The sequence below is a fragment of the Phascolarctos cinereus genome, unplaced genomic scaffold (assembly GCF_003287225.1).
Source record: "Phascolarctos cinereus isolate Bilbo 61053 unplaced genomic scaffold, phaCin_HiC Scaffold_726;HRSCAF=1367, whole genome shotgun sequence".
NCBI classification, from domain to species: domain Eukaryota; kingdom Metazoa; phylum Chordata; class Mammalia; order Diprotodontia; family Phascolarctidae; genus Phascolarctos; species Phascolarctos cinereus.
In genome coordinates, this window is record NW_027556098.1 from 349612152 (window position 1) to 349633774 (window position 21623).

Genomic DNA, 21623 nt, shown 5'->3' on the forward strand with positions numbered 1-21623 from the left:
TCTTTCTACGAATTAACTAGTGCAACTATTCTAGAAAAAAAAAAAGAAATTTGCACCCTCAAAATCACTAAACTGTTAATAACACTGAACCTACAGATCTCACTACTGAGCACATACAGAAAGGATGTTATTGATTGGAAGAAAGGTCATATAAAATGACAAATTGTTAATGTAGAATTCTTTGGTAGCAAAAAAAAAAAACCTGGAAAAACAATTGGCACCATTGAATAGCGACTGGCTGAACAAATTGTAGCACATGAATGTAATGGAATATTTTGATACTGTAAAAACATAGACTATGAAGAAATCAGAGAAATGTGGGATGATTTCTCTGAAGTGATGCAGGTTAAGAAATCAAAATCAAGACACTGTATACACAATGGTATATTATAAACAATAATAACACTGAAAAGGCAGTCAATCTGACAGTAATTAGAAAGAAAATTTAAATCACTGAGAACTAAGCATGAAACACGTTGGTCCTCTTAGCAGAAAAAACTATGGAAGCAGAATGATAACATATACATACATATGTACATGTATATGTGCGTATATATACATATATAAGCTATGTACACACACACACGCATATATATATGTGTATATATATATATATATATATATATATATATATATATATATATATATATATATACATATACACATACATACATATACACACAGAGATGCACAGTCAGATACTGTTGCTGGGTCATTTGATTTTACTTAATGCTCTTCTCAGTTTCATGGGAGAATTCTAGGGATGGGGAGAGGTGAAAGGGAAACAAGTGTCAGCAGTGAAACCTAAAAATGAGAAGAACTAAGAGATGCTTCAACTAGGCCTTTCAGAAATATTTTGACAATCCTCTAAGCAAAATACTTTTTTGGTCAATTTCCTAGGTAAAACACATTCCCCAGAGAAATGAAAGCATATGAGACCTTGATCCCTGAACCTATTTCAAGAAGAAAGCTTCTAATCTCCCTCCCCAAACCTGTGCTCATTCTTCCTTCCCACTTTGACCACAAACCTAAAATACCCACCCCAAAGGAAACTCATAGGGTCTCTCTTGAGTGTCTCCATTTTACAGTCTTGTTCTTTCAAGGCCTCAAACAGCAGCTTTGCTGTTCTCCCCTCAAGATCTGTACAGCTCAGGTCCAAGTCTTTCAGGCTCTCATTTTTAACCAAAATAAAGAGCAAATCCAGAAAACAGGCACCAAAGCTTTTAGACTCAGTTATTCTGAGGAGGCAGACAATCAGAGGGGACATGACCAATTACATCCTCCAGGACTTATTTCCTCCCCATCTGTTAATGGAAAAAAAAAAAGTTCAATCCCACTGCTCATTTAGTATCACCAAACTCAATAAACCTCATTCTACCCCCATTGCGTTCAATTTCTTTGAAAATGCCATTTGCCCAATCCACTACCCATCTTTTCTCACTGAGTTCCCCGTATATTCCTACACCTGTATTAGGAATAGGGGATGAGAACAGAAATAGAGGTTAGAGCAGACTTTTGATTTCACTAACATAGGGAATTCCTGGTGAGGAAACCCCCAATGTATTAAAATAATGGGTGGATCAGCTAGTGGGTAAATTTAGACATGCTGGGGAAGAATAGAAGAATTGTCACATGATTGGAGAGGACAAATGCCAAAATATTCAAAAGGAGGAAAGATGGGTTCTTCAAGTATAGGCCAAGGAGCTTCAATTAGATTTCAAAGAAAATACATTATTAAACAAGGCTCAAAAAATCAACTAAGTACAAAATGACTTAACAAGACGACAATTTGTGTGAAAAAATCTGTAAGTGTGTGTGTGTGTGTGTGTGTGTGTGTGTGTGCATGTGCACACATGCACACATGCACACATGTATGTTTGTACAATAAACTCAATATAAGCCAACTTTGTGACATAGAAGGCTTTTATTGAGAGAAGGACAATATCCACAATGGTGAAGCTGACATACCTTCTCTATTTTACTCTGGTTCACTCAACTCTCTGTTCTAGCCAAAGGAGATTACCAACTTCCCCCTGACTTTGCCATCCTGCCTTTTCACAGGCTAGGGCCAGTGCTAGGAATAAAATGCCTCAACTCCTCCCCCAACTCCCCCAACTCTTTAACTGAGACAAGGGCCACAGTATCAATGGTGATGACAGCTCTGCTTCTGCTCTCCTCAGGGGCACTGACCCAAATCTACCAGAGGGCTATGGAGACAGTGGGCTGAGGAGGCACTGATTTTGCAGACAGTAAAAGTGGGAAGCATGTGGTGAAGGAGTACGAAGGAGACCCTTACTCCACAAAATGAGTCCCTTTCAATAACATTTATTCACTGAAATAGCAGGGACAATAATGGCCTATCAGTGCAACTCATTCTTCCCACACCAGAACTAAATTCCTCAAACTAACCTAAGGGACAAATTTGCTCAATCCATGGGGCTAGGTCAAGGGAAGGTCAGAGAAGTTTCAATGGGATATCAGAGGGAAGGGGGCACTTCTCTGAATAAACTGGCCCCAAAAGCCTGGTGAAGAGAAGGGTCTATTGGGCAACATTCCCTAGAGGAATGTCAATGTTCATTAGGGTTAATGATCTTTAGATTACTTTCTCTGCTTTGTTTCTCTTTGGTTTGTTATCAAGACCTTATTTGAGGGGCAGTTAGATAGCACAGCGCACAGAACACTGGCCCTGGATGCAGGAAGACCTGAGTTCAAATCCGGCCTCAGACACATAATACTTACTAGCTATGTGACCCTGGGCAAGTCACTTAATCCCCTTTCCCCCCTCCAAAAAAAAAGACCTTATTTGAGCTATAGAAAGAGATTGAAAGGTTTCCTTTTATTACTGCATTTTATGTATTATTGAAATTAATTGATCTTTGAATGACTGATGAAATTGACTTGTGTACCCATCTGGTCCTGATGTTTAGTTTTACTTTGGAAACTCATTTACAGCTTGTGGAATTTCTTTTTATTACTAATGGGTTATTAAAATAGTTTAATTCTTTTTTTGTTTATCTGGGAATTTGGTATCTTTGCAAATATTCCTGTGTTGCCTCTACACGATCAGTTTATTAGTATATAATTGAGCAAATTATAATTAGACATGGACTATTTCTATTTTCTTTTTTTTTGCATAGTTCTAAATGAATACTAAGGACAGTTGGACTAATTCACCATCCAGCCAACAGAGTATTTGTATTCTTATATTCATACAGTATCCCCAAGATTGACCATTGTCATTTTTTGGTCATCTTTACCAATTTCCATAGTATAAAATAAAACTTGAATGGTTTTAATTTATATTTCTCTTACTATCATGTTTTCATGTGGCCATTTATTCTTTGCCATTCTTTCATTCGTATTTATTGGCTAATTTATCTCTTGGGAAATTGTTCTTCTTAAATATTTGTGTTAATTAGATATAAATTTAAGATTTCGGACACTTATCATTGATATTTGATGAAATATATTCTATTTCATTTTTGTTCCTTTTATCTTGATATGTAGACAGATAAAACATTTAAGGACTTGTTAGATTTCCAGAATCATGCTAAATTCTAGGGATACAAATAAAAACAAACTAGTCACTCCCGTCAAGGATCTTACATTTTAATAGGGGAAAACAACACATAAAGGAGAGATGGAAAGGGGGTAAAAGTTGGAATACAATTTTTTAGAAGGGATAAAAGGGGAAGTATGAGAAGTATTGTGTAGGCCTGGGATAGAGCAAAATAAGGCCAGATCTGGCATAAAATCAAGAGGAGTTTGAGTAGTAGAATCCAATTTTCCAGAGGGTTTCAGAAGGAGAGAGAATAGGTGAACTATGTGGTCAATATTGTCTATGTTTCACATTTTATGATCTTTTCTCTCTCTTATTTAAGAAATTTCCCCCACTTACAGCTATAAAAGTACCTGATCTTGTTTGCATCTAATTTTTTTAGTTTCTCTCATCCATTTTGAGCTTACTATGGTACATGGTATGAGATTTGAAAGTGAATTTCTACCAAACTCCTTTCTAGTTTTCATGGCTGGACTTGTCGAAAAGGGAATCCCTTCCCCTGTAAATTATAGTCTTGGATTTATCCAACAGTCAGATACTGTTTTCAATGGTTTCTGTTTATTCTTTATCTTGGCTCTTTTTCTTATCTATTCTTCTGTTTCAACCACTATAAAGAGATTTGATGTCTACTGCTTTATAACAGAGTCTGAAGTCTGATAATGTCTTTTATTTGTACCCTTCCCTATTATTTCCCTTTTTGATTATCCAAATGAATTTTGTTATTATTTTATCTGATTCTATAAAATTCCTGGGTAACTTGATTAGCATAACACTAAACCCATAAATTAAAGGAGCATTGTCATTTTAATCTCTCTCTAATTCTTTATTTTCCCCTTTATTTCTGGAAAATGTATTTATAGAAATCTTGTGTGCATCTTGGTAAGTTAACTTTTAGATGTTTTCTGTGTGTTATCATTTTGAGTAGATTTTGATCAATCCAAAGGCATTCATAAAGTACCAGACCCTGTGCTAAAGTGAAATAGTTTATATGCCTGAGGCCCTTATATTTTATCTCTACCCATGGAAACTTTAGATAGAACATAAGATCTGTAAGAACAGGGACTGTTTCATTCTTGTCATTTCATCTCCAGCACTAAGCATAGGGCCTGGGACAAAGCACATGTTTAATAAATGTTTAATAAATGCTTGTGAATTGCTGGAAATTTCATTCAAAAAATAAAAAGCAGAAAACATCTCAAATGTGCACATATGAGCATGTATATGCATATACACACATTTTAGAACATTCTATGATCCTATCCTATGTACATATACATATATGCTATGTGCATATATGTATATATACACATATACATACATATGCACATATACATGGACATACACATACATAAAGCTGGGAGAACATCTTGGAGGCAATTGCAGTCCTTAAAGTGAGAGGTGGGAAGGGCTTGAATTAGGATGGTAGACATGTGGGTGGAGAAGAGGGGAGGATGTGAGAGAGATGCTGTGGGAATAGAATCAATAAGACTTGGTAACTGATTGGACATATGGGATAGAAGAACTAAGCATGGCCCCCAGATTGTTAATCTGGGGTACTGGAAGAACGGTGGTTTCTTCAACAGAGAAGGGGATTGTGGAAAATGGAGTAAGTACAGGGGAGGGGCATTAATGAATGCCGCACACTTAGAGCAGGTACAGACATTGGAGCCCATCCCTCATTTGACAGATAAGGAAACTTAGGTGCAGGGAGGTTAAATGATTTGGCCAGAGTCTTGTTTGAGGCAAAAACTGACCCCAGAACTTCCTGACTCCAAGTCCAGTGGCCTCTCTATACATGTTGAATCTGAGATGCCTAAGGGATGTCTGGTTTTAAATGTCCAAAAGCCAGTTGGTGACGTTGGGCAAGAGCTCAAGAAAGGGACCAAAGGTGGAAACATAGATTTTATATTGTTTCTTCCTAGTTTTTGCTTGTACTTTACAGAAATAGATGATTTGCAGAGGGTTAAATTTTATGTCCTGCTACTTTATTGATACTGCAATAGAAAGAGCATTGGATTTGGAGTCAGATGACCTTGCTTTAAATTGTACCTGCATGACCTTGGGCAAGTCACTTAATGTCAATGAGTCTGATTTTTTCATCTGTAAAATCAGAGGGTTAGACTAAATGGTCTTCAAAGTCCTTTCTAGCTCTAAATCTATAATCCTATTATCAAATAGATCTATAAATAGATATTTTTTTCTCTTTGCTAATATGTGTACTTTTAACTTTGTTCTCTTTACCTATAGTTATAGCTGATATTTCTACAACAATATCAAATAACAGTGGTGAGAAGGGAAATATTTCCCTTTTCCTCTCTCTTTTTCCCCACTCTTTATTGCTCAACTTTCCACTCATTTGGATTCTGTTCTATCCTTTCTTTCCCTCCTACCACAACATTCTTCATATCTCCCTCATCTCTTTCCCTCCTGTTCCCCACTCCCATATAGGTAGTTACCCCAGTTACGGGAACACCTTAGACTTACTTTAGTCTTTCCAGTTTACAATTTGGGTGTTGTAGAGGGCTGGCTTTGGGGAGTCGGAGGGCTTAGGCCAGCCCGGTTTTTACCTGTACATTGTACTAAGCCTGACAGCTGTGAAACTCAGGATGTGGGCTCACCACCCCCCTGTTCCGTCTCTTGAGAACAGTATGCAGAAGGGAGGAAACGGATGGGGTACAGGACAGGAAACAGGAAAGAATGTAACAGACAAGGTACAAGAAGTAAGGAAATCACCTAATTAGATTTGTACTTTTCATGAATGATAATGTTACTATTGCTTGATCCAGTACTATATAAGCCTGAGCCCTCAGATCAATAAACGAGTTTGTCCTTCACTGTCTCACCTGGCCCGTGATTCTTTCTCTCTTCACACTCTGCTGACATCAGACCACAGCCGGGGATGCAGGCACTCCCGGCAGGATGTCTTAGTTCCACACAAAGGTTTTCCATAAATGAACCATGAAAACAACAGCGGAACAGCAAGAGTTGTTTCAGGTTTGGATTCTTGCTGACCATAGAGAAGAGATCTTGCCAAACACAAGCAGGTAAATCAGAATCATAAAAACTAGAGAGAGAAATGAGAGAAGAATTTTACTGTGGGGTTCAGTGGCATTAATATTGCCTCCCACTGTTAATGTGTGTACCCATTTGTCTGTAGGAAAAAAAGAAAAGGTCCTACAGCAAATTACAGCAGTTCCCAGACAAAGTAGAACAGGTGGCATTAGATGCTTGGGAAACTGAAGGCCAATTCATCTGAGAGAAATTCAAGTATTAGCCATTGCCAGCTCCACTCAGTCTTCACCCCACCCTCTCTTCCTTAGCACCTTTTTACACTATCAGTATTATTCCAAACCCCTTAGGCTCAGTGGAAAGGTGAAAGCAAAGCCTGGATCACTCAGGCAGAGTGAAGAAGAAAGAAACCTGACCTAACAATGGTGTATAAGATCTCCAAAGATCTGATATGCACAGAGGCCCAGAATTTATAGTGATAGACTCAGTCTTTCAGAGTAAGAAGAGGCCCAATTATACCAACAACCCTCTCTAGGGCACAATAATTGGGGAATTTGTAATGGGGAACTGCTATTGGGATAAGAGGATGGACTGCAACTCCCAGAGGATCCCAGTGGAGAGGAGATGGCACCCTTAGCCTATGCTAAAAGAGATTAACTAAATTCCTAAGGCTCATAGGAATAGGTTCAGTCCATAACCTTCCCAACCTTCACCAACATAGTAGGAAGGACTATGTTTTGTAAACTTCTCCAACCATGGCTCAGGCTCCATTTTTGTTACTTTCCCCTTCTAATGCACCCTCACTTCTTATTTTACTCTGATTCCATTGGGAACTGGATGTCACACTGGGCCTTCCATTTTCCTAGATATGCCCCTTGGAGAATATCCTGAGGATTTTAAGAATATATATGGAGGAGAGTAATGTACGAAGAGCCCAAAGATACCAAAAGGATAGAACTCACTTTCCTTGTGAGTCTTTTCCTTTGTATCCCCAGAATCTAACCTATTGCTGTGCATATAATAGATACCTAATAAATGAAATCTGCCATCAAAGATAAAGGAAATAATAGTAGGTGAATATAAGGGGGGAAACTGAATGCAAAAATCTTAAGAAGAAAACTCAGAACCCTTGAGAACAAATGCCACCTAGCTGCCTCTAATGAAGCTGCCAGGCAGGGGCTACTAAAGACAACTCCCCCCCCCCGCCAGAAAAAAGATAGCGTCAAATGTATCTGCAAGATGACACTCTGAAAGGGTTTATTTTAGCATGAAAATGACTTCTTGCTGACCTATCTCATATGTGCAAAAGACCAACTTATGAACAAAAGACCCTGAGTGAATATTAACCTGTTCCCTCCACCATCAAGGTAGGCTTTAGAGTTAGGAGCCTGGCTGAGGAGGCTAAAGGTGAATCTGAAATTCTGCCATGAACAAGCATAGGCACCTTTGTCCTTTATGTCCCCAGGAACACCAGTGCAAGGGAGAATATCTTATAATACAGCCAAGGACATGAAGAGCAGTCTCCTAGCACTAATAGCCATGGAATGAGGCCTATTCTCCCTCACTTCCCTTCTTCTCTGCTTTGCCCCCTCAACCAGGGACATTCTTAAGGATTCCAAAATAGAGAACAGGGGTCATAATATCATTTGCTCCCCCCACCAATCACTGCCCGAGACCTCTTAAAAGAGAGGGAGCATCTGTAACACACACCAGAGATGGGATTTTCCTGTACAGAAAGAGAAAGCTGCTGGACACAGATCTGGGAATTTCTATGACCCCTACCCCCACTGCCTCCTCTCCAGTTCCCTTTTCTCTTCCCCACTTTGTAGGCCTTCAGTTGCCCAGACAGAATATCCTTTAATTCATCTCAATTGGATATGGAAATTCTGTGCATGAGTTTTTTTTTTTTTTGTTGTTGTTATTATCATTTTATTTTCCTGTCATAGGTAAAGACATAGTATCATTTATGCAGATATTTCTTTGCTTCCAAATACAACTTATGTAATGCTAATTCAATCTGGCATGCCTTTAGTGGGGTTAACAGATAAATGGTGGAAAATAACACCACCTTAGTTTTCCACAAAGGCACAAGGAAACAGAAAGCGTAGCAGTGCCTGGCGTTTGACTCTTTGTCCCAAAACTCTGTATCCCTAAAGAAAATCCAGAGTGAGAATCTGGGTTGGCCACATGTCCAAAGCTGAAAGGATAACCCTGGGTTCCCTGGTAAGAAAGATCCATAGTTCAATCTGTATGCAAAGGACCTAGTAAAGTCTTCAACACAAAAGAAATAAGATACTCACAAGAAAAGTCTCTGTGTCCCACAGTGCTTAGTGCAGAAAACTGCAATCAGAGTTTCATAGTAGCAGGTAACTCTATTACCATTACTTGATGTTAACTAGTGCCTGTGTTACAAACTCATCATCTTGAGTCTCATATAAAAGGGAGCACCATTTTGGTAAATTAGAATACCAGGAATATTCAGTATCTCTTTTAGTTCTCCCTCAACCCACTGCAGTAATTGTGACTTGATTTCTGGTGACATTCTGCATATGAACTTCCTCTCCAGCTCCTTTCCTGTCTCTGCATTTAGGAAGCCAAACAGGAAGTGCACCACCAAGTGCACAAATCTGTCACCATGCTGCCTAAACACCTCCAGAAGTCTTTTGACATCTGGAATGGAGGAGTCAGGGCTCTCCACCCCTTCTTGGTCTGTGCTCATCACATAGAACACGGCAGCAAAAAACTCCTGGAAACTCAAGTGAATGAAGCTGTAGCAGTTTTCAGTCACTGTCTTTCTGAAAAATGTTCATGTCTAAGAAGGCAGAGACATCAGCTGCCTCTAAGTCATGCCTCCTCAGGTCTTCCTCCTCAAACAGCAGTTTCCTCTCCCAGAACCCCTCAGCAGCCAATTGACCTTCAAGTGCTGAGGTATAAAGTGCTTGTTATGAGGTGTGATTAAATTGGAAAGATAACACATGTATAGGGCAGTGGTAGTTTTCAAAGCCTGGATGGGATCTCGTCCTCTCTCCTCTTGTTATTTCAGACAAGTGCAGACAATCCAGTTTATCAGAACAGAGCACATGGTGAACGGCATGACGTTGCCTTCTACTAAAATAAAGGCTTTTTCACCTAAATCCTCATTTCTGAAAAATTTGCAGAAATACTCCTTCCTCTGCTCCATAGAGAAGCCCAGGATCTCTACATGATGTGGATTCTCTAACAAAGGACTAAATTTCCCAAGAGCAGTAAGTCTTGTAGTGAGCAGCAAGAAGGCTTCCTTCAGGAAGCATGGTTTTCCTTAGTAAGCTGCTCAAGAGGATGGGCATTGGCCTCTGCTGCTTCCAGGCTTTGCACAGATCATATCTGTGCTCATTACAAGGGAATTTCAGTTCATCTAAACCATCAATGATGAACAGAAGTCTCTCTGGCTGGGACATGATCTCTGTCATGGGAGCCTGTGGGCCAGGCCAGTCATTTGCTATTAAATCAGCAAAACAGATTTCTCTCTCTTCCTAATGGGTTCAGTTCTCTACAAGCGAGATAGAAAACACAGTCAAACCTGTCCCGGTAGAGTTTTCCCTCTGCCCAGTCCAACATCACTTTGATGGCCAGGGTGGTCTTCCCAATACCAGCAGTCCCCTGCAGCACAGCAATGCATGGTTGGGTGCGTGTCTTTTGATCAGCATCAAATAAAGAAGATATATTCATAAACAGTCCTCGTTTCTCCAAGACATTAGCATGTTGCCATACATGGACTAGGAGCTCATGTTGTTTCTGCTCCTTGTAATGAACTGGAATTTCTCTTGCATTCGTTCTTGGTACTTATTTCTTTCATCTAAAGTCATAACAGACATTGTACAGAGATGTTCAGGATTAAATCTACTCAGATATCTTTGGGAAAAGTCCCGGAGATAATGATTTGGGCATCATTGTTCCCAGAGCCCACATGGAGGTGAGGTGCACCGTGGCTCTGCCCTCACCTCACATCTACTGGTGTCCAAGGCAAGCCCCCAAACCCTACCTGCACCTCAACTTAAGTGATCTTTCAGAAACACAACCTTGACAATCACACAGCCCTCTTTAGAAGCCTTCGATGTTTCTGCCTTATCCATAGGCTAAAGTCTAAGCTCATCCCACAATTCAAGGCCTTCCTACTTGTCCATTCTTATTTCCTCCCAGTTTCCCCAAATACACCTTGTGCTTCCTGGCCTTCATTGCTTAGTTGATGTTAAGCTACTCAAGTCAAAATTCAACTCCAGAAATATTTTTAAAGTGCCTACTATATGCCAGGTAGTCTGCTAAAAGCTGGTGATATGAAGAAAGACAAAAGAGACCCTGTCCTCAAGTTCACAATCTAAGATGCAAACAATTACGAAAATAAGGTATAGACAGGATAAATTGAGATAATCTCAGGCGGAAAGCACTAACATAGGGGACACTGGGAAAGTCTTCTTGCAGAAGGTGGAATTTTAGCTGAGACTTTAAGGAAGCCAAGGAAGCCTGGGGACTGTGATGAGGAGGGTGAGAATTCCAGGAATAAGAAACAGTCAGTGACAATGTAGTCAGCAACTGGAATGTGTTGTGTTCACCCCAAACTATCTCCTCTCCTCTATCAAAATCTTGTCAGTTCCTCAAGATCCAAGACAAATCCCACCATCTTGTGAGGCTTTCTTCTGCTCATCTCAACTGCATGTGATTTCTCAACTCCTACAGACTTTCTTTCTCTTATACCTATTTTGATATCCTCACATACTACCTTATATTAGTTCTTAAACTTTGGTGACAAGGAACCTGTAGTATAATCACAGAATGACTGCATCCGCAAAGTGCCCTGAGAGGTTATCAAATCAAGTCTTTACTTGGAACAGCTACTTATTTTCATTTCAATGAACAGTAATTAAATGCCTATGGTGTGCAAAGCACTGTAGGGAGTTTCTATAATATCCCCAACAACAGCTTGTCCAGGCTCGTCATAACAACCACCAGTGACAGGAACTCACCAGGTCATGAGGCTGCTTCTCACTTTTTGAACAACTCTGAACAGTTAGGAGTCCTGCCTTTTACTGAGCTGAAACTTGCCTTCCTGTACCTTCTATCCTATGGTCCTACTTCTGTCTTCATTTCTCTCCAGTCTATATTCTATTTCCCTCTACCATGCCTCAAGAACCACTGCATCCTGGGAGCTCCTCCAGCCAAGGAATTAACACGATGGAAGCACCCTCTACTTCCAAGCCTTTTCCTCAGATTGGAGGGCTCCTCCAAGAACTTCCGTTAAAGGAAGGCATTCAGGCTAGCAACTTCTTAATTCTCCTCTAGGCTGCATTCAGAACTTTCTCTAATATGCCCCAAGGCAAGTATCTTCCCCAAAACCCAACTTTTCAGTTTCTTTTTGTGTGCCTTATTCCCTTATTAGAGTATAAGCTCTTAGGGAGCAGAGACTGTCTTTCTACTTTTATTTGTATTCCCAGCCTTAAGCATAGTGGTATACAGTAAGTTCTTAATAAATGCCTAAAGGCTGACTGACACATAATAAGCACAAGCCCTTTCCCAAAGGGTTCAAATATTCTACCTACAGAAGTGATACCATATCCACAATATCCAGATTTTAGGATAAGTTTAGGAGATGTAAAAGATACTATAAATTTATTTGAAAAAATCCAAAGGTTTTGTGTAGATTAGAGAAGAGGAAGTTGCTGGGGCAGCAGTGACACAGTGTATAAAGCACTGGGCTAGGAATCAGAAAGATTCATCTTCCTGAGTTCAAAATAGGCCTCAGTCACTTACTAGCTATGTGACCCTGGGCAAATCACTTGACCCTGTCTGCCTCAGTTCCTGATCTTTAAGATGAAGACATGGCAAACTACCCCGTGTCTTCACCAAGAAAACCCCAAATGGGCTCACAAGAAATCAGACAGGCTGAAAAATAACTGAACAAAAAAGTGACTGCCTTTAATCCTGTTCTCAGACTGGTGTTCATTTTAAAAAAAGAAAAGGATTCCAGCCCTGCTCCTGATTTGGCACAGACAACATTGTCTTAAGTTCAACAGTTTAATCATTCTCTTCCTGGGACATTTTCCTTTCGCTGAGATGAAATACCTGATCAAAGTCTGACCCATTTAATCCCATCTCTTCCTTTTTCCACTGGCCCCTTCTTTTCTCCTTTCCTCAACCACAGCTGAAATCTCCTTCATTAGTTCCATTCACCCAGATCTACCACCTCTCCTCTTCACTTCCTCCCTGCACCTACTGGCATCTCCTGAACATTCTCTTGCCTCCAACAAACTCTCCTTAGGGCCCAGATGTTCTTCTTCTCCAATATCTGGGAAGTGTGACTGAACTCCACTCCTCCCATTTTGATTGTTAGAAAAAACAGAACATTGAGGTGACCCTCCCTCCCTATCTCAGCCCTATTACATGACTGTGACCTAAATATGATTTTCTTATCCTGAAACCAAAAGGCAGCAAACAATCAATAAGCATTTATCAGTGTCTATCACATGCCAAGCACAGAAGCTGCGGAGAGAGAATCGTGGCTTCTGGGAAATAACAAGCGAATTGTACCCTCTAGACCTAGTCTTACTCAATAGAAGACTCAAGGCTCTTTTACTCCCCAGATCTCCAGAAATAAGGACTTGGGGAGGGGGCAGCCTGCTTACAGAGAGGAAGCCTCAAGGCATTAAACCAAGGAGTATCCTCTCAGGACACTGTTCAAGGGAGCTCACTTCTATGGAATTTTTGGGTATCAATGTGGAGTGTGGACTTGGCCAGCTAGTACTCTATCCTTTCTACTCCCTCCTTGAAACTCCATACTGAATCTTTCCCAGGCCTTCCCTATCTCCACCGTGGGTGCAGCTTAAGAAGTAATCTTTTCTTTGACCATATCCCTCTTCTTCCTATCCATCTTCTCTGGGGAGATTTAACCACTTACACCTTGTCTTGAACAATTAGGTTGCTTTTTAGCATAGAGGTGAAATGATGCTCTTTCCCCCTTCCCCAAGCCCTCATGGATACACTGTTTTACTGAAATGCTAACTGTCTTTTTACTGCCTTAATTGATTGCTGACATGTTCTTAACCCTCAAAGATCCCAAGAGACAAGTATCTCTGCCCGGCCTCCCCCCCCGCCCAAGGGAGCTCAAGACAGAGCCTTTACATATCATTAGATTCTGAAAGGCATCACAGGCATATGGCTTTGACAGTGGGCTGGGAGTTGGGGATGTGTGGAAGAACTGGGGCAGAAACTGATCCAAGACCCCTTGTGGGAAAGAAAAATAGAAGACAATGAGAGACCCATCTGTTACATAAGGAAATGTTTGGGTGCTGAGAGTAGGAATGGAGCTGGAGGACAGGATTAGGGAGAAGATTTCAGTGTGGGCCCTGAGGAGTTGGAATGAAATGTGCTGGGTCTCAGCACAGAGGCTCCACAAATAAATGCTTGTTGCCTGACACAAACACAGTAATATGATTTGTAGCTGCGTACTTTCTTCTGTGTCTTGGGGTTGCCCAGGTTGGGAAGAGGGCATGTTTCTCTAGTCTTTACTGTTCCCTCTGCCCAGGAAACTCAAAAAATCTCTCCAACTACTAGTCTGGGTCTAGTGGCATAGAAACATGGCTACACAGACTGGTCTGGTCAGAATTTAGGAAAACATTTGGGTGGAATAATAGGTGACTGTGAACACATACATATATATGTAGATAAAAACATATTTATACACATGTATATCATATGCATGGATAAGTATGTGAGGAAGTGTGTGAAAGTAAGAGTGCATTTAAATTATGTAATGTGAGATTGTATGAGACAGACAGATGGGGGGAGAGTATGCTGCACACATGTATAGGTCTCTGTGAACATGTGACTAGATTTTCATGTTGTGCTAGATATGAACAGGAAGGGGTCAGAAACATACAAGTCACTGCTGGCAACTAGGAAACAGTTTCCTGACCTGAGGGATCAAGAGATGATAATGTTGGAATCAGAAGCAGGGTTAGTGCCAATATCAAAAAATAATCTAAGGGGTAAGTGAAAAGACTTGGCCTGGAAGACAGGGATTGTGTTTCTTTTGTGTATTTTAGAGCCTAACCTGTAGTAGGTAAGTAATAACTATTTGTAGAATTGGAATGGATAAAGGACAAGGCCTCAGGTTCTCCAGTTTCTTCAGTTTAGCGCAGTCAGATCTTTTGGATGTGTGGTTATTTTTATGCTGTGCAATGTTAAGCCAGTCCTTTTTTCAAGGTCCCTCTAAATTTGTCCTGGATGCTCCTATAACTATGCTATGACATTGTCTATTAGTGATGGCAGGCACCATTCCTTTCCCCCAGGGGCTCTCCCCCATCTCAGACCCATGGCATTTAGAGCTGTCATGGACTTGGGATCAATATAGCAACAAGCATTTATTAAGCAGCTACTATTTGCCAGGCTCTGTGTTAGGAGCTGGGTATATAAACACAGAACGTAAAACAATCTCTGTTCTCAAGATTACATTGTAACCCATAAATGGATAGAGGATCACAGCAAGAAAATCATGGGTTTCCAGAACGAACAATTAGGACTTTTTTTTGTTAATTGGAGCAACAATAATCCAACTATTTAAGCAATGTTCTTTGAGACCAGCCAGAAATTCATGTAGTCTAACTCCTTAATTTTACATATAAGGAAACTGAAGCCCAGGAGAAATAAGAGAGTCAGGCAACATCAATGAGGTCTTATGACTGTAAATCTAATGTTCTTTCCACCACACTATGCCACCCTCTAGCTCAGGGAAGTGATGTTGACAGAAAACCTCTCCTACCTGATTCAAAGGCATGACAGTCATATGAGGAAAAGCATAAATGTGTGAAACTATAGGGCATATATGTGATTATAATGTGATTGCGTGTGCAAATATATACATATATGTACACATATATGAATACAATACACATACACATATGTCTGCATACATCTATTTATGTGCATAATTACCAAGTTCCATCTACTAGATCATAAAATTTCCACTACTACCACTACACCACTGAGAATAACAATTGATGTTTATGTAGTATTTGAAAGTTTACAAGGTGCTCTAGGTCCTGGAGGCCACCCCAATGTCTTCTACAACCCAATATTTCTTCAATGGGAGCAGATAGAAATCTAGCATCTATAGACCTGGATTCCTGCATGGAGTGAATGACTATCTAGGCTAGAGATTGCTCTCGTTAAATTACTGCCATTATCACATGAACAGTAAGAGGGGCCCATATGACTTAGACCACTGGTTTCTACAAGGGCCTCTGTACATGGAGATTCCAGGTGCTCAGCCACCACTGGGCCCCAGCTTATCAGGGACTCGTGGGACTCCATTTATTTCTCCACTTTGTACAGGGTTGTCTGCCTACAGTGTCTCTTATTGTTCACGCTATGCCACATCTATAGTGCAATGTATTTTAGGAGGTGAGTGCTGAATCACTGTAAAGTGAAAACAATTCTTTTGAATGGAAGTGTTTAAAGCATTTGAATAAATGTCTGTTACATAGAACCCTATGGTACTTAGGAGAGCAGAACCAATTGTCCTGGTGACAGTGGATGGTAGTCCTTAAACATCCAATTATTTCTGTCTGAAGTGGCCCTAGATTGCCAATGACAGACAGGAGCATGGCAATGTTAAAATGGAGAACGGGGTAGAACAAAACTCTGATGACAAACAAAAAACAAGAAGAGCCTTTAACAGGAGCCAACATTACCTAGGGGAGAATAGGCTTGATATAGGAGATGCAATGGGGAAGCCAGGACAGAAACCAAAGGGAGCTAGCTGTCTTTGTGGGAGTGTCTGCCATAGACTGATAGATAGCCTTGTCACAGGGATGAAATTCCGCTGCCAATCAGGATCACTTATGGGCTTCTAAGAGTAACAGAAATCAGGGGAGGGGTCCAGCACTTGGGCACAGATGTCATAACTGACATACGACAGAATCCCTGAGTGACAAGTGGCAGCTTGAACTCTCTTTGCCAATGGCTCAACCACAGCACCCATTAGACCTCTCTGGGGGGCAATTAGACATAGGGCAGGTTTTCCTAAATTGCACCTCCTGGTATGTATGCATGCCTGTATGTTTGTATGTATGTGTGTGTGTATGTGTATGCACCTCTTCTTTGGATGGTATGAAGCTGGGCCTGGGTATGTATAAGCTATGCCTGTTGCTGTAATAACCTTTTTCTCAATCCTAATTCTCCTTGACCTCCCTGAAGCTTGACAACTTCCAGCCACCATTTCCCTTCTAGATAATCTCTCTTCCCCTTGCTGCTAAAACCCTGCTTTCTCTTGGTTTTTCCTCCTGCTCCTCAGACTGCTCCTTGGTCTTTAATGGATAACTATCTTCTGCCTCCTACTAAATGTCAGTGTGTCACTTGCCTTCTCTCTATACACTCACTCTCTCAGATCTTGACAATTGCTATGCATTTAATAATCTTTATGCTGCTTGCTCATATGTGTGTATCTATCACCTAAATAATCTGTATTTATATCCACATTGAAGGGGGAAAAAAGGTTGTAAGTGGTCAAGGCTTATGGAAAGGTGGAAATGAGTGCATGTGCTCCATATGAGAGTGATTGAATCTGTCTCCCGTCTATCTCAGGTTTTGCATGGAAGAACTCTTCTTTCAGGTGATGAAGTGGGATGCACTCTGCATTCTCCTGGAAGATTCTTGGTGGTCTCTTCCCTCCAGGGAGTTAGGGTATTGGTCTATTAGTTACAGTCTATCATCCACAGAGCTTTGAATAATAACCAAGGCATAGCTATCTTGAAGCCTCATTAGTGTCTAGTTACTCCTCCTCTTCTCCTGGCCCCCCCCAATACCTCAGTAAGTTTTAGAACCTGACTTCATTATACTGGCTGCTAGGAAGGGAAGGGTGACATAAACTGCTCCTAACCATACTGACAATATTTTTGCATGATAGACAAAGAGTAGATTCTGTGTATTGCCTCATGCTGGTTGTCGATATTTTCGTATTTACTGTTGCACTGGGTGTGCTTTCAGTTTTATTCTGTTTGTTTGTTTTTTGAGAGGAGACAATGAAAGTGAAAAGGTAGAGCAGTAATAGAAGAGAAAGGCAGCACTGGACATGGAGTCAGGAGAGATCTTAGTTCAAGCCTGCCTTCAACACTATCAGAGGTAGTATAGGGAAAAGACCACTGGGAGACAGAGATCTCTTCCATCCAGTGACTCTCTTCTCTCTGGTGCCCTCTCCACTACACCACCTAGAGGCTGTATTACATGGCCAAACCATATCACGTAGTCCAAAAGAGGGCTGGAGGGTTGAAGACTAGCCAAAGTGGAACTATGCCCCTCACCAAGGTGCCCTAGAGACGTGGCACCCAACAGGGAGAAGATTTGGCAGAGAGTAGTACTAGATCAATCAATGACTCCTCCAGAGGACACCATCAGGTCTCAGCATTGGTAATGTTAACTACCCCGTAACACATACGCTCTGATCAAATGTTTCCCCATGTGTAAATATTCCATAAACAACTCTTAGGCATTCCTACTTTTCTGACCAAGGGTGTGGATTTGTAGGAGAATGAGTTCCATCTACATTACTGGTGTGAAACTCAAACAGAAATTGGGGCTACTAATCTGTACATAAGGATTTCTGTGTCTTATTCATGGAAAATCTAGGTCATTGTCACCGGATCTAAGAGTAAACTACCTCTCTCCTGTACTGTTACATTAGCCTCCTAATTAGTTAGCACTTCATCTCAAACCTCTCCCCTCTCCATCTACCATACTACTACAAAAGTGATGTTAACAAAGCATGAATCCGATCATGTCATTTTCCTCATCAATAAACTCTAGCAGTTCTCTGTTACCTCTAGTATCAATACAGTTTAGGTCTCACTCCATTACTAAACAAAGGCACTGCCAGTATTTTTCCATCTTGCCCTCCTAGGAAATATATTACTTGCTATAACCCACAAGAATTTAATTCACTCAATAGTTGGGGAAGTAGTCCAGGTTCCTGAAGCACAATCATCTTGAACTTTACTGATGGGACCCCATTAATAGACAATCTGAAGTTTAGGATCAGAGATGAAAAAATAAAACTGATCCTGGAATGATACATTTATAGTGGTTACTGACCTGAGGAGGCTGGAAAACCTGGAGCAGGAACTAATCCAAGATACTCTGTAGGAAAGAAAAGCAGAAGATAATGAGAAACCCATCTGGTACATAAGTAGATAGTTGGGAGCTGAAAGTAGGAATGGAGCCGGAGGAGAGCATTAGGGAGTACATTTCAGTTTGGGCCCTCAGGAGTGGGAATGAAATGTGCTGAGTCTCAGAACCACAAACTGCATAAATCAAGGATTGCTGAATGACACAAATACAATAATATGATTTGTAAGCTTTAATAGGTGAACTATATGGGATAGTGAGTCTATCCACAAGAGTTTATTAAGCACTGACTACATGCCAGGCACTCCTATACTAAAGATATGTAGATAGCCAAGAGTTTAGGAGGAAAGAGAGATATCTCTGCCAGCTGATGGATTGCAGAATACTTCTTGAAGGAAGTAGAACTTTATCTGGGTCTCAAGGGAGCGGGAGGATTTTTTTGCATTGCCCAGGTAGAGGAAAGGAGAGGATCTAAGGTCCTCTAGTCTCCAGCTGGGTAGACTCTTGGCTTAATGTTGTTATCCAGTAGGTTTTTGTCTTTGAAGTCTAAGTGAATAAATGGGGATTTTTAACTTTTTAAAAAATTGACTTCAGATATTCAAACTAGAGACTGATATTAAGTAGGCAAAGCCATTCAACACACACCATGGTTCTTACAGGGAATTTTAAGTGCCCAGAGAGATTGTGATTTATACCTGTGTTTCCTGGTAAGGCTGAACTAGTCTTTGAAACCCAGGGAGAGAGGGGGTCACAGAAATCACACCACTGTTTCAAAGATCCTACCTTATTGTCTCCACTTTATAACTTGATAAGGCAATTGTTGCTATGTCCTATTTCTTCTCTTCTCCCTGATCCCAGGACACCTGAATATCAGGTTCTAGATGGGGGTGGCCACAGGCATACAGAGGTTATGGGCCAGCCCTGAACTCTCTGAATGTCTATGGAGTAACCTCTTGATAATGACTCGTCAAGGTTTTGGGCAGCTAGGTGTTACAATGGATAGAGTGCTGGACCTGAAGTCAGGATGACTCATCTTCCTGAGTTCAAATCTGGCCTCAGACACTTACTAGCTGTGTGACCCTGGGCAAGTCACTTAATCCTGTTTGCCTCAGTTCCTTAGCTGTAAAATGAGATGGAGAAAAAAATGGTGAACCATTCCAGTATCTTTACCAAGAAAACCCTAAATGGTAGAGTTATGACTCACCAACAAATGGTATTTAATAGAACCAAATTCTTTCTTACCCCCACTATTGTATATGCCACCTGACTGACTGACTTGTTGTTTACCACTCATTTTCTTTTTTTTTTCTTTTACTACTCATTTTCAAAAAGAAAAGAACTTCTATTCTTGCTCCTGACTCAGCACAGACTCCAAGGAATTGCCTTAAATCCAGCAGTCTAATCATTCTCTTCCTAGGACATTTTCCTTATCTTGAGATACCATAATTGATCAAAGCCTGATCCATTTCATTTTATCTCCTTATTTCTCCGCTGATCTCCATGCTCCTTTTCTCCTTTCCTCAGCTGAGACCACAGCTGAAACCTCCTCCATTAGCTCCATTCTCTCAGATCAGCCATCTCCCTTTCTCTTCAATTCCTTCCTCCACCTACTGGCACTTCCTGAACATCCTCTTGCCACCAGCAAACTCTCCTTATGGCCCAGATGTTCCTCCTCTCCAGCACTGGGGCACAGTGACTGAACTTCACTCCTTCCATCCTGATGGTTAGGAAAAAGCATAGAAGTGACCCTCCCTCCCTACATCAGCGCTATGTCACATATCCCAATAGGATCCTCTTATTCTGAAGTCAAAAGTCAGAAATGATTAGATAAACATTAATTAAATACCTATGACTTGCAAAACACTGGGATAGGTGCTGTGGATACAAACATAAAAATTAATACCTGCACTGAAGAAACTTACGTTCTTTAGAGGGAAACTACTTGTAAACACAAAAGCTATACAGAATGAATATAATGTGATTCGGGTCTGGGAGAAGCCCTAGAAGAGCATTCCCAGGAACTGAAGAGGAAGGAAGGAAAGAAAGAAGAAAGGAAGGGAGAGAAGGAGGAAGGAAGGAAGAGAAGGAGGAAGGAAGGAAGGAAGGAAGGAACCTTGGGGAGCTGCGCAGGTGGGAGTGGGAAGCCCCAGTCCTCAGGCGGGATCCTTACCCTTCCTGGCTCGCTCCCACAGCTCCATCAGGCCCATCTTCCAGATCCTCAGAGCCAGCTTCCAGGCCTTTTGTTGCCCATGAGAACTAACCAGGAGATGGGCCACTTTTGTGCGATCCTCCTCCTCCAGGTGGCCCCGGGGGAGATTGTCCTCCAATTTCTTCAGCTCGTCGGAAGTCAGGTGCTCTAAGTGCCGAAGCAGCTGGCAGCGGGTAGTCTCCGTCATCGCAGCCACCACTGCTGCCCTGCCTCACTGTAATTTGGACCATAGGTAACGAAAGTGAAAATGAAGTGATTCAGGGTGAGCAGCCTTCCTAAGTCTAGGCTACGCCCCTGGAAGTCCGAGGGGAAAAGCGAGTACAGGGCGCTGCCCTGGGAGTTAGGGAAGGTAGGAAGAGCCTGACTGGGCCCAGGGGCTAGGCTTGTTTTTTGAAGGTTAATTCTTAATGGCCTGGACTACTCCCAGGACCTGGTCAGAGGAGCCGTGGCCCCTGGGAGTGAGACTGGGGAGTGGAGCTTGTATGACCCCTGCACGGCCCAGATGATTGCATTTTCCTTCTTCCAGCGGAGCCTCCAGCCTACATCGTCCTAGTGACTTGGAATCAGAGGTCCTGGATGCAAATCCCACCTGTGGCAGGTATTGCCAATATTGCCTTAGACAAGTCACTTAACCTCCATAGTCTTCAGTTTTAGCATCTGTAAAATGAAAGACAGAAATTAGACTAACTGGCCTCT

At 41.3% G+C, this 21623-nt stretch overlaps 1 pseudogene; it reads right to left on the reverse strand.

The window, feature by feature from the left end:
• Nucleotides 1-6370: 6370 nt before the first annotated feature.
• LOC144454391 (NACHT, LRR and PYD domains-containing protein 12-like) lies at nucleotides 6371-21114 on the reverse strand (annotated as a pseudogene).
• Nucleotides 21115-21623: the final 509 nt, after the last annotated feature.